The 13052-nt window shown below is 37.8% G+C and overlaps 1 protein-coding gene across 5 annotated transcripts in view; it reads right to left on the minus strand.

Moving 5' to 3' along the window:
• The window catches only part of MAMDC2 (MAM domain containing 2), a 168409-nt gene that overhangs the window by 37420 nt on the left and 117937 nt on the right, over nucleotides 1–13052 (minus strand). The window lies entirely within an intron of this gene.

Here is a 13052-nt window from a genome sequence, read left to right on the forward strand (position 1 = left end):
TATTACAGAAATTACAACCCAAATTATGAATAATGAGAACATTTGATTTTTTTTAGGTTCTAATATTCAGTATGCTATGTCTTCAATTTATCTGTGTTATCAATAGGATCTATTTGCTCTTTAATGATCAGAGCCACCAGAATATAGAATTTATTTAAAAAGAAATTGAAAAATCTCATGACAGTTTATCACTATGCAAAATATAAAATGTCTTAGGCCAATATCTTCAGAATAACTCCTAATCGTAAGATGTGTGCAAGTTTACTTGGACTGTATTCATATTACTTTAAATTATAAAAAGGATAGTTTGGAGATGTAATAATATATAACTATATATATTTACAAGGAACAAAGTAAAAAGGGCGTTTTGGGTTTTTTAATTTAACTTCCATTAATTTTCTTATCTTTATAAATTCTAGAGATGATCTGACTATGTAAAATATTTTACTTGTAGGATTTATGTGTGGGAACTTGTTCCCCATTTGCAAAGCAGAGGTCTATGGCATCAGCCCTGAGTACAGTTACATTTTATCAGCAATTCTTCCTATTCTATGGGAAGGAATAGTAATCTGTCTCGTAATTTACTGAATTAATTGTGCTGCAGTGAGAAAAGACTTGGCTTTCTTTTCGTTTCTCTTCTTTAAAGTCTATTTTTGACATGAATAGTGAAAAAGTACTTTTTCAAAATGATTCTGTGGTAGTGAAATGATTCACCATGTAACTTATTACCTAAATAAGACTCAAACATTTGGCAGGTAAACATATCTTAAAGAGGAGAAATGTAAACATGCTTTCACATGTTTACTACAGCATTATTTTATAATGACCATAAAACCAAGCAAGCAAGGAAGCAAACAAATGAAAGAACCCAAGATTTCAAAAACAGAGGAAATACACAAATCATGGTGCTACAATCTAAGAAATAGGCAATCATTAACTCTGATAGCTTGTGAATATTATTTAGTAGTAGAGAAATATATTCCTCATAATGTTAAGTGAAAAAAAGCTGGTTATAATAGATAAAATTAAAATAAAGCAAAATAAAATAAGATAAATTATATAGAACTCATCTAAAAATACATAGAACAAAACCTTGAAAATTTACCAAATGTATAACAATTTTGTTAGGTTCATGAAATTACGGGTATTGAATAGAATTTCCTTTCATTTTCTAAACATTCTTTAATTTTGCTATATTTATAATTGATAGAAAAGAAGAAGGAATCAAGATATCTATAATGAAGATGTGGAATAATGAGTTACTGTTTTTCAGATTGGCACTGTTTATTATAGTAGCCACGAGGACATGTGGCTATTTAAATGAAAATTAAATAAAATTTAAAATTCATTTCCTTAGGTGCACTAATCACATTTCAAGTGCGTAATAGCCACATAGAGCCAGTGATCAAGTGAGCTGGTTATGGCAGATATGTAACATTTCCTCATTGCAGAAAGTTCCACTGGATAAAGCTTCCTGGCTCCTTTTGGACATTCCAAACAAATCTGTGAACTGCCACAGTGGGTTAAGTGAAATGCTAAAGATGTTCTGGACAACAGCAGGCCACTAGGTTATTCCTATCTTAGAACTCTTTCTACACTTAGAATACTGGCCAGACCACATGTTGTTCTGATAAAAGAGCCACAAAGCCAGTCAGCTATGTACTAGATTCAAACTATGGCCTCAAACCTCAGATCTGTTTGGCAGTTGTCTATCAGCATTCCAACACACAAAAGAAACGTGACAAGATCAGCTTGTTTGGTCTAACGCATTGGATTTCCACCCTGCTATAAATAATGCTGATAATGTCATCTCCTATTCGTGTGCCGCCATCTTGCATTTTGAGGGCCTCTTGAGGTGGAGAGGTTATTTTAGGGTAGTTGGTGACTGGGTAAGCTGAGGATTGGGCCTGGCTGACACAGGCGAAGAGAAAGCCAAACATTTCGGTCTGTTCTTAAGAACTCTGTCCCTGAGTCCCATTAAGAATGTGACAAGAAGGAAATTGCCCATGGTCTAAATTCTTAAGGGGATTAAACTCTTGTTTATTTATAGCTCTTTTTTTAAAAACAGTGTTTATTTCATTTTCGGCAGTATTTCAAAGTAAACAGAATATCTCTAAAGACTGGGAAAAAGATCTTAGGCAACTTGAATGTATAGTAATATCTATTTAAGAGGGGAGAAGAGGGACAAAGTAAATTGCTGTCCCTTAGGTGTTCTTGATTTTATGCAAATCTCTTAAAAGTTAGGGGCAGGGCTTCCCTGGTGGCGCAGTGGTTGAGAATCTGCCTGCCAATGCAGGGGACACGGGTTCGAGCCCTGGTCTGGGAAGATCCCACATGCCGCGGAGCAACTGGGCCCGTGAGCCACAACTACTGAGCCTGAGCGTCTGGAGCCTCTGCTCCGCAACAAGAGAGGCCGCGATAGTGAGAGGCCCGCGCACCGCGATGAAGAGTGGCCCCCACTCGCCGCAACTGGAGAAAGCCCTCACACAGAAACGAAGACCCAACACAGCCAAAGATAAACATAATAAATAAATAATAAATTAAAAAAAAAAAAAAAAAAAACCTCTTTAAAAAAAAACAAAAGTTAGGGGCAAATTAGATTTGTGTAAATGAATTTGCTTCAGTGCACTAAAGGTTCCAGTCCTTAGGGACTAGTGATACTTTAAAATTTTTTTGATAGAGAATATTAATTGTTGAGAAAACTTAGCTAGACCAACTTTGGAAATACAAATAGGCAGTGAATGGAGAGAGCTATAAATACATATTTGCAAACAAATAATTTTAAACATAGTCAAGTAAGGATCAAAAACATGATTTAACTTACTTCTTATCATATTAAAATTAGACATTGCACATGCTCATTTATCTACAGCAGGGGGTTCTGATCTCAGCCTTATTGACATTTGGGGCCAGATAATTCTTTGTTGTAGGGGACTGCCCTGTGCATTGCAGGATGTTAAGCATTCCTGGTCTCTACCCACTAGATACCAATATCACCCCCAAGTTATAACAATCAAAAATGTCTGCAGACACTGCCAAATGTCCCTTTGGGGAGGGGGGCCAGGGCAAAATCTTTTCTGGCTGAGAACCACCAGTCAAGGGTGGTAGAAAACTGCTATGTGGATTATCAAACCCCACTTGCTAAATTTCTATTATGTGTAGTCCCTATGTGAGGAACTTTCAGATCTGTTACCTCCTTTTTGGATTCTCTGTCAATTTCAACCTGGTTAATTCTTCCCAGTCAGGGCAGGACAGTTGTTTACATTTTAAAACCAGGCTAGATTGAATTAGTTTTCTTTTCCTCTGCACATCACCAGGTGGTAGTTCTAAGGAGCAATGAAATATCCTCAAACCCTGGAAAGAAAAGGCAAAGGAGCAAAAAAGCAAGGGAGATGGATTGACACTCCAGCTGAATAATCATCCTGGAGATGATCAAGGCTTCACTCTTCCAATTTCCTGCTTCAGAAAACTGCAAATTGTCAAAGGGCAATAGAGTATCTTCTTTGTTTTCACTTGCCTCCCTTTCAAAAAAGAATGATCTACTCCCTAAAAATAACATAATGACAGGGAGCAAATCCTAAGGGTAACCGAGAAAACTTTCCTCATGGTATACAAATTTTAATTCTTTCCTAAAGTGTTTCCCTCCCAGTGGGTGGGGACAGTGGGGTGGAGAGAGAGTCTGTACAGAAACGCAGCCACAAGGCTGGGTTACTCAGAGGGGCTGAACTGCCCCTAAACCTGTAAAAGTCCAGAAAAGTTCCTGGTTAAAGCACATAGGAAAGAAAAACAGAGAAACAGATATGTCAGGAACTTATTTTCCCAAACCAAATCAGGCCGGAGTTTTAAAATAATTAGGGTTACTCATTATAACTTTATGAAGTGTCATAGTTTAAGTGGTACCCAACACAATGAATAGGACTTTGCTGAGGGAGGGAAGAAATGAAAGCTTTTTCAGGGAACCACAAACGTTTGTTGTGTAGTTAAAAAAACATCGTTGGTATTAAAGAGCTCAACACTGACTTTTAAAGTAGTTTCATGGCCTTCCAGAGAGACATCGCTGGCCAGGCTGTTGGGTTAATCCACCACCTACTTTACCAATTGAAGAGCCCCAGCTGGGCCTATAATTAGTATGTGAATGATAGTTTCCAGAAATGGCCTCCTATCTTCACATGGAAACATTTCAATCCTATGCCAACAATACCATAATTTACCCATGTTCGAAAACAAACCTAGTTAGGTTCTTGTTATAAGCAGTGGACCTCAACAATTTACCAGAGGGTTTGATTCTGGGTTAAATTTAACTTCTATTCTGACGAGGTTTGAAATCTTTTGGAATCATTTGCACAGATAAATTTGGATATGGCGACTGCAGAGTTGGTGGAATAATTACTCACAAAATTACTATAATCCAGTCAGCGGAATTCCAGAGCCCTTCATTAAGATGCTTTTGACACAATTGCAGGATATACTATACTGTGTAATGCAACTGCATTCATTTAACTATTTGACAATAAGTTGTAAGAGAATTTTAAAAACATAAAGCAAAACAAAAATTCTGACATTAGACACTTGGCTAAAAGGGTGGAATTTTCACAGATCCCTAAAGACAGGCTGAGTGGAGCTTTATCTAGAAAAATGAGTATAAGACTTTAGTATTTTTAGAATCCCAGCCATGTTTGGGGAAATAGTTGCTAAACCGTAACAGCATGCCTCCTGCAGATACTATATTTGGTCTTCAGATACCACAAAAGGCAGAATGACCATGTGTTTTTAAATAAGTCTTTAGCTGACCAACACTTTTTTCTTAAAAGATCCATCTGTTTTGTTTCTTCTTTTTTTAAAGACCCATCTGATTTAATTCAGCTCTTGGCTTTCACAAGCAACAAAGACTGAACAGCTTCCGGCTTTACCCAGCATGAGCCCTTCTGCTCATAAGAGCCTTCCATTTTAGGGTAGAGGGCACCCTGTGCTAGATTTGCACATCAGCAGCCAAAGTTTTTCATTGCTATTTGTGTGGTAAATACCCAGATCTCTCAACTCACTGATTTCAGAAATCTGCATTATTTTCAAATCATTTGGTCACTGAAAAGGAAAAGGAGTTTCCAGAAAAGACCTCAGAATCAGATAATTTTTAGAATGAGGAAAAGGCCCAGAGACCCTATGATATGAGCTCAAGGTCATATAACAGCTAGCTGTAGACCCGGCCATGAAACATGACACTCCGAATATCTGACAGAGCATATTTCATTATACCAGTCTGCTCATTTTCTCCTTTTTGCTTTAGGTATTTTAGAATATGATTCTGAAAGGCTTGAAACTCCCCAATTAATAGCAGAGGACAAGTATGTCTTTGACCTGTATTTATATTATAACTAGCTTCCTGTCATTTTGCCTTATATATGTTTATAAAGAGTTCTCCATCACCTGGCACCAGAACCTGAATCTTACATAGATCGTGACTGAATTTCAGGGCTGGTGAGTGTTGAAACATCTCCTCGCAGGCAGTAACCCTGCCTCTCCACAGCAGGTGTTCCCTCACTTCACTGATGTCCTTCTCTCTCTTAGCCGATGACCTTATGTCTGCTCCACATGGAAAATTTAGCCCATAGGAAAGAATCCCCTCAACTCCTCACATCCACACCTTCAACCTTATCTTCATTTGCACCCATTTTCACTTCCTTTGTTTTGGGAGTGAGGTCTGTCTGACTCCAAAATTCATGCTCTTTTTTTTGTGGGACATAGATCCTGCACAATCCTGTACAATTAGTATTGGGGGTCTAAATGGAAAATAAACATGAAAAGCCTCTGAAAAAATGAACATTAGAACTAAAGGTGAGATGGTATCATTTTTAGTGTTTTAGGATCTAATTTCACACCCTAATAATGAGAACATTATATAAAATTTTCCTATAAGCCTTTCATCATCACTAAAGGAAACAGGTGTGAATGCCTTCCTGGACATACAATGTGGTTTATCTCCGGCCCACCTCCCTTAGGGAAGACCCCTGGTCAAACACTTCCTGAGCAACGTAATGTAATCATCAATTTAATTGTCATGCCCAAGGATGAACATCATAATACGGACCTATTGTGACACGTGGATGGGGATATAAAACATCAGTCCTACCAGAAGACTTGGAGAACACAATCAATTGCAAAAAAAGGCGGAATCTATGTCTTTGCCTTGATTCTCAAGGGCTCACCCCTGCTCTGGATGAATTTCTCTGGGTCAGGAGAAGACAGTGACTTTAGCTAATATCCAAACAGGAATAATGACTTCACTCTGCTCATGTATGAGACATAGAGACAGTGTGGGTCTTATTTTCATTAACTCCCAGGGCAAAGCGGAGATCCTGACTTGAGGCAGAGCTGTGGCTAAAAACTTGTATAATGCCAAGCCTTTTTTAGCTGTGTTACAACTTATTTAACCAACCTCTACTGATAGATAATTGGGAAGTTTCCAATTTTGCAATATTACAAATACTGCTGTGATGGGTATTGGTAGATAAACCTTTGTGCATAACCATGATTATTTCCTTATGATAAATTCCTAGAATTAGAATTGTTATGTCAAAGGATATGCATGTTTGGGGTCTTTCTTTTTGATACAGGTAATTGAATTGTCATCTAGTAATATTATATCAATTTACCTTCACACTAGAGCTTATGAGAATCCTATTTCCTTGAATACTCACCTCTCCAGGGCAATGTTTTATATATAATATACTTAAATATGTAATTATAGATATATAAATATTTAATAAATGAAATTTAAGTATATATATAACTCCTATGTTATATATACATCTATATATTTTTGGCCTAAAGTGAAAGATTTTTTAATTGATAAACTGAACAATACAAGCAGTATGAATGCAGCTATTAATATAAATATCATACTCCAGAGTATTATGTTTTAAAAATATCTTTATCAAAAAAATATATATATATCTTTATCCATTTGATAGACAAATGTGCTATTTTATTACTTTTTAAATTTCTTTGATTATAAATGAAGTTGGACATCTTTGTGCATTTATTTTCCAGTAATATTTCTTTTTTTCTGATTTGCCTGTATATATTCATTGCCCACCTTCCTACTTCTTAGTTCATGTTTTGCTTATTGATATATTAAATTTAAAGCTTAAATGTATTAGGAGTTTGTCATATACGTTGCAAACTATTTTTTCTGGCTTGACATTTGCCTTTCAGATATGTTTATTAGGCAATCCTTATTTGGAGAAAGAAACTAAGGGAGAACTAAATGTCTTGGTTCAGAGACTGAGATGAAATAGGCAGGCCACAAATAGTAATGCGTCCTGAGCATTGCCTACATTCACATGTAAGCCAATGTTGAACAGAAAATAGGAGCTCATGACCCTTCAGGGTGTGGTGGGAGATGCATAGGGATGTAGCTTGTTGACTACCTGGAGAGAGACTTCTACTAGATGTAGATACTGCAAAGACAGAGCACAGAATACCCAGAGAAAGCTACACAAGGGAGGGAGAAAAAGGTGGGGATATCTATGCAAAAGGAAATAAGGTATTCTTCTGTGGGAGAAAGTAGCGAGTCTTTACTAATGTGTGAATTGTCGATTTCAAAGTAAGTGAATTGAGCTTATACCTAGAGTGTCCAGCAAATACTTACCTGGTCTATGAGCTCAGGAAACCAGAGGATCCCCAGAGAATCTCAAAGTGCAAATTAGTCAGTGTTGCCTCATCCAAAAAACCCGGGAAAAGATTCCCTATAAAGGCAGCCATTGTGAGACTGTGAAATACAAGATTAGGAATCTGGGAGTGTGGAGGGAGGTAGTGTTTTTAGGTTTATAAACAATCTTTGGAATACATTTTTGCTTAATTAAGCTTACTAATAAGACTATGGGGCAAGAATGTCCCAGATATCTCCATGGTGCTGGGAGGACAAACGTGGTAATCCAGCCATATTCTATGAAATTAATTCCTTGGGAAAGTCATGAAAGAATGCACTGACATAAACACCACACTCATGTAAGCTGTGTGTTAGCAACTACCAGTTGTGCTAATCAGTCTTTCCAGTCATTTCCCTATCAATTGACATGAAACACAGAAACCCAGCAACAAATATCTTAAAGGAAATGAAAGAGAAGGAAAATCAGAGTATCTCAACTCTGCCTTACTCATATTTAAAGTAATTTATAATTCCTGGACTGACAGCTGACGCTGAGTTTTGCTTGGAAAAACTCAACAGCAGGCTCCTTTTCCATACTTAGCTCCTCTATCCAATTTCACATTAAAACATATTCCACTTGACAGTATAATTTTCCTGGCTCTGTGTATGGAACCACCCTAATCTGTTCTATAATGTGTTGATTATTGTGTCAGAAATTAATGATCTTGCAACTTCTGCTTTGCACTCAGCTGCCCTGCTTTAATTATGTTGGAACATTAATATCCTGGAGCAGCCATTTCCCAATGTTCTCAGACATCATGAAATGTGATAGGAAATTCATCTTTTCTCATGTATCTTATCTACACATTGGTTTTCTGATTCCTTAGTCCCTTTATAGCAGGGTGTCTTGTCATTAAATAGCCACCTATTTATAAATCTCTCCAGAAGCTTACTAGACCTGCTCTTCTATCCAAGCGAACCGCTAAGTGTTGTCTTTAAAAATTTTAGAACCCTAGATAGTTTACATCTAGTTTCATTTTCATTATTAAAGGGCAAAGTGAAAAGATTTTAAAAGCAGAAATCCAAATCACAGACAAATTTCATTCAGTTTTTGCTAAAATGAGAAGATTATTGCGAGAGGAAGTAAAGAAATAGAGAAAGTTATCCACAAGGACTGTGCTGCACAATATTAGAAGACAGTTCCCGACATTAAGATGTCTAAAAATATAATAAGAATTAGAACAGACTTAGTGGACATCTTAAAACATGTTTTTATTTCATGGAGAGGTGACATGACATTCTGATTTGTGCCATTTCATGCCAGAGTCAAGACTTAAAGCCAAGTCTTCCTAGCCCTGACCTAGGATCTTTTATTATACAATCTCATCCCAACAAAACACAAATTAATGACTTATACAAGATTCAAAGAGGAAGGGGCTCTTAAGAGGGACTTTGAGAGAAGGGTAGGAGTTTCTCAGGTATGATGATTCCTGCAGCAAGATCAATGGGAAATATTTGCTGTTGATAAACCCTTGAGGGAGCAGTTGGGGGGGAAGGCAAGGATTTGAAGAATGAGAAACTGCACTGGTTCCTAGACAGTAATTGAAGACACGTGTTCCAGGGAGTTTGAAGACTAAAGGAATGGGATAGGGTGGCAACTTAAATGGGTAAAAACGTGAAAGGAAGGTTTGCTGTTCATTTGTATGACCAGCATATGTTGGCAGCATGCAAAGGACTAATGGAAATTGAAAATTTATGAGAGGGAACAATTTCTGAAATAAGGTCCCAGAGGAGGCAGGACGATGAAATCAAACGTATAGATGACCAGTTGGTTTTGACTGAGAAACCAGCTGTCAGATTCAAAGAGAGGCGAGTGAGGATTCAGAGAGGAACAGAATTGAAGGGGTTTGTGTTCAATGCCTTCATTCTTTTGGGAGTTGAACCCATGAGGTCACATCCTAAGAAAGAGGCAGGTAGGATCGATTTGGAAACTTGTGAGTGAAAATGGATCTGAATATCTGGCGTGGGGAACGAGAGTGGAAGTCAGCGAGAGATGATCTGAATAAAAGGCTTTCCCAGCAGCATGGATCCCAGCAGCCTGGAGGGGACGGTGGAGATTAATCTTATTTTCTCCAGCTGTGCTGAGAAGCTTAGGGAAAAGAAGATAAAAATAGCTGCTGAGGGTTCCCAGGGGTTAAGAGGACCAAGGTAGGAGAAGCCAGAAGGACCTGTGGGTGGGGAGACTATGATGTGGAACTGAGTGCTCCATGGACCACAGCACAGAATTGAGGCTGGAGAAGCTGTGTTGGGGGACAGGAAAGGGATCAGGAAAATCAAGAGAGCTGGGAAAACCTCATATCAGTCTTTGGGAATAGGGAAATGGTGCGATGTAAGTTGTTCCAAAGAAAAGAGTTACAGCTTTAGGTTTTAATAAATATCATCATAAAAAGCCCCAAACCAGACTTGGCATATATGTGTTTATGTGCATCCTTATAGCCACTCCAGCAGGATGTTCCTGCTTTTAAGTGTTCACATTCAAATTCCTTGCAGGACCAATTGCACAGGTGCTGGGTTATAAGAGATTATGGTTTATATGATTCAAAGGCAGAAACAGTTAATCTTCCTTCTTCTTTTGATGTATTTACATCGTTCTTCCTTGCCATCAACACATATTCATTGAGAGTTCGGTTCTCTTTCCAACTATTTATTGAGTACCCACTCTGTTCCAGAAATTGTGTTCACATAAGAAATAAAAAATAAATAAGATATGGATCTCTGTTCTCCAGAAGCTTACAGTCTGATGTAAGCTAATGTAGGTAGGCAGGTAAGTAGACAATTTCCATACAATACATAATGCTATGATAATAGTATGATGCACAATGCAAGGGTTCTATGTCAAGTACTCTGAGGAAACTGCCACCTTACACAAGGTTGAACAGGATTCTTTAATGTAGAACTTACTAGAGTTTCTAACATGTTACTGTGCAGGGTGAATCTTCATGTGTGTATGTGGAAGTAGAGATCTAGACTGCAAAACTTCCCCAACTCATTTGACCACAGAACCCTTTTTCAATGGAATAACTCAAGGGATTTGTACTCCATGGGACATACTCAGAGAAGTGCTGACATAAGGTTCTTGCCTGGTCAAAAAAAATGTATTTATATTTTTTTCAGACTGGCCAGATGGGGGTTTTCGCCATCTCCATAAATGACTTTTGAAGTTTGTTCTTTAATCTTACAACAGAATAAAGCTGCAGACTTAGAAGGGTTTACCATGCAGACTTTAATGACTGCTGAGCTGATCATTAAGCCAGACCCAGATGAAAGAGAATGCCTGGTCATGCTCTCATTTATGGGCCATTTAACATTTTTTCCAAAAGAAATATTTAACGAACATGATATTGAGTTCCTCCCAGTGCCTCTAATTAACAGACCACTTAATGGTCTTTGTTAAAGGGAAAACTTGCTTCAAGTCAAAAGATATTGCAGGACCTGATATAGGTGCTATAGTGACCAAGCGTAATGTCAGTCCAAGGATTTGAACATAAGAGATATGGGAACATATGTATATGTATAACTGATTCACTTTGTTATAAAGCAGAAACTAACACACCATTGTAAAGCAATTATACTCCAATAAAGATGTTAAAAAAAAAAATTCAGGGACCAAAAACATGTTTACACTAGGCTCAAACATTTTTTTCATACATTAAAAGACCATCAAGCCATCCAAAAAAAAAAAAAGAAAAAAAGGCTAATGTTTGTGCTTCATCATTACAGACTTTCTGACAACGACTCTTTAGTCTCTCCTGACATTTAGCTTTCAAGAAAAGCACTTTGGAGTGAATTGTTCCCTCTCCTCATTACCATCTCTAGTGTGTGAAAGTCTCAAGGTAACTCTTGATTACCTGCTCTCTATTTAGTAACATGCTGAGGAAAAACAGATCAAGAAAACCATTTCATGATTCATACCCTTACAAAATGTTTCTAAAACGTTAACAAATATATTGTCGGCAGTTCATGACTGTGTAAGTGTAGTAGTCTAGTACTATTAAAATAAAGATTTAACTCGGACCTGATTTTAATTTAAAGAATACTTCACAGCAAAAGTTCAGGTACAGAATTACCCAGGTACTAAAGAGATGTTACCTATGAAACCTTATGAGGATCAGGACCTAGAAGAAAATTCTTTAGTCTCTTTGTCATTCTCTCTTTTCTCTCTCTTGCTCTTGCCTTCTCTCTCCAGCTACATTAATGCCAACTATGTGCCAGGTACTATGCTAAGGGTTTTACATGATGCAGCGTAATTCTATGAGGCACATACTACTAATACACTCATTTTGCTTATGAAGAAAAGCGAGGCTCAGCAAGATCCACAGAACTAGCCCCAATTATAAAGGCGTAAGCGCCAGAGAGCCCACAGCCAAGTCTCTTAAGCATTATGCTGTACTTCCCTCTACCCCACAGATCTCCTTTGTCTGTGCTGAACCACCTTGAATTTTGACCCCTCCTAGGAGCCAAAGTGATTTCTAAAATAGAACAACAGAGAGTTAATAATAAAGCCGTAGAAATTTGTTGAAGTCTTGAGTTAGGGCTGGCTTCCCCTTCTTATCTGATCCTACACTTTCTACATTAGCCAGGAGAGGGCTGGGAGGGGGGGCGTAAAGGTATGGTATAAAAAGCATGGATTCTGGATTGAATAAGACTTGGATTTACCTCTCTGCTCTGCCTCTTAATAGCTGTGTGCTGTTGAACAACATCCTTAATTTTCTGCACAAGCTTTCCTCATCTGTTAAATAGGGCTATACAGCTTTCCTTCCTAGGGTGCTGCAGCATCAAATGAAGTAATGCATGTCGAGTGCTTAGCATAGAGCCTGGCACATGGAAAGTGTTCAATAGAAGTTCCTCTTGCTGTTGGCAGCTGTGACATTACACAGCCATCCATATGGCTATTTTGTTAGAATGGTCTCAGGGAAACTCTTACCATTGCTATCATTCCTTAAGTAGAAATATATATTATAGTTTCCATCAAACATTAGACTGTATAGGGGAGATAGCAGGGACTTGTTAGTCAAATCAGCCCACTGTCCTTAAAATGGTCTGGGTAAGAACTAATATGGAAATAAAGGTAAAGAAACATCCAGAGTGGGAGGTACCCGGGAAGGCACAGGTGAGCTAGTGTGTAGGGATTAGGATCGAGGCAGGAGAAACAAAGGGAAGGAGGCCGAAAGTTTTGACTTTACAGTTCTGTCCAGGCTGCCCGTCACTCTGCTGAGCTCTGATCTCACATGACAACTCACTGAGAGGTGAAAATAATGTTCATGAAAGCAAGCTATACTAAGAAGCAATGTGAAGGGAAGAGATTATTGTTATTATTTTGTGCAGCACAGATACTCAAACATAT

The sequence above is a fragment of the Eschrichtius robustus genome, chromosome 10, assembly GCF_028021215.1.
Source record: "Eschrichtius robustus isolate mEscRob2 chromosome 10, mEscRob2.pri, whole genome shotgun sequence".
Taxonomy (NCBI): domain Eukaryota; kingdom Metazoa; phylum Chordata; class Mammalia; order Artiodactyla; family Eschrichtiidae; genus Eschrichtius; species Eschrichtius robustus.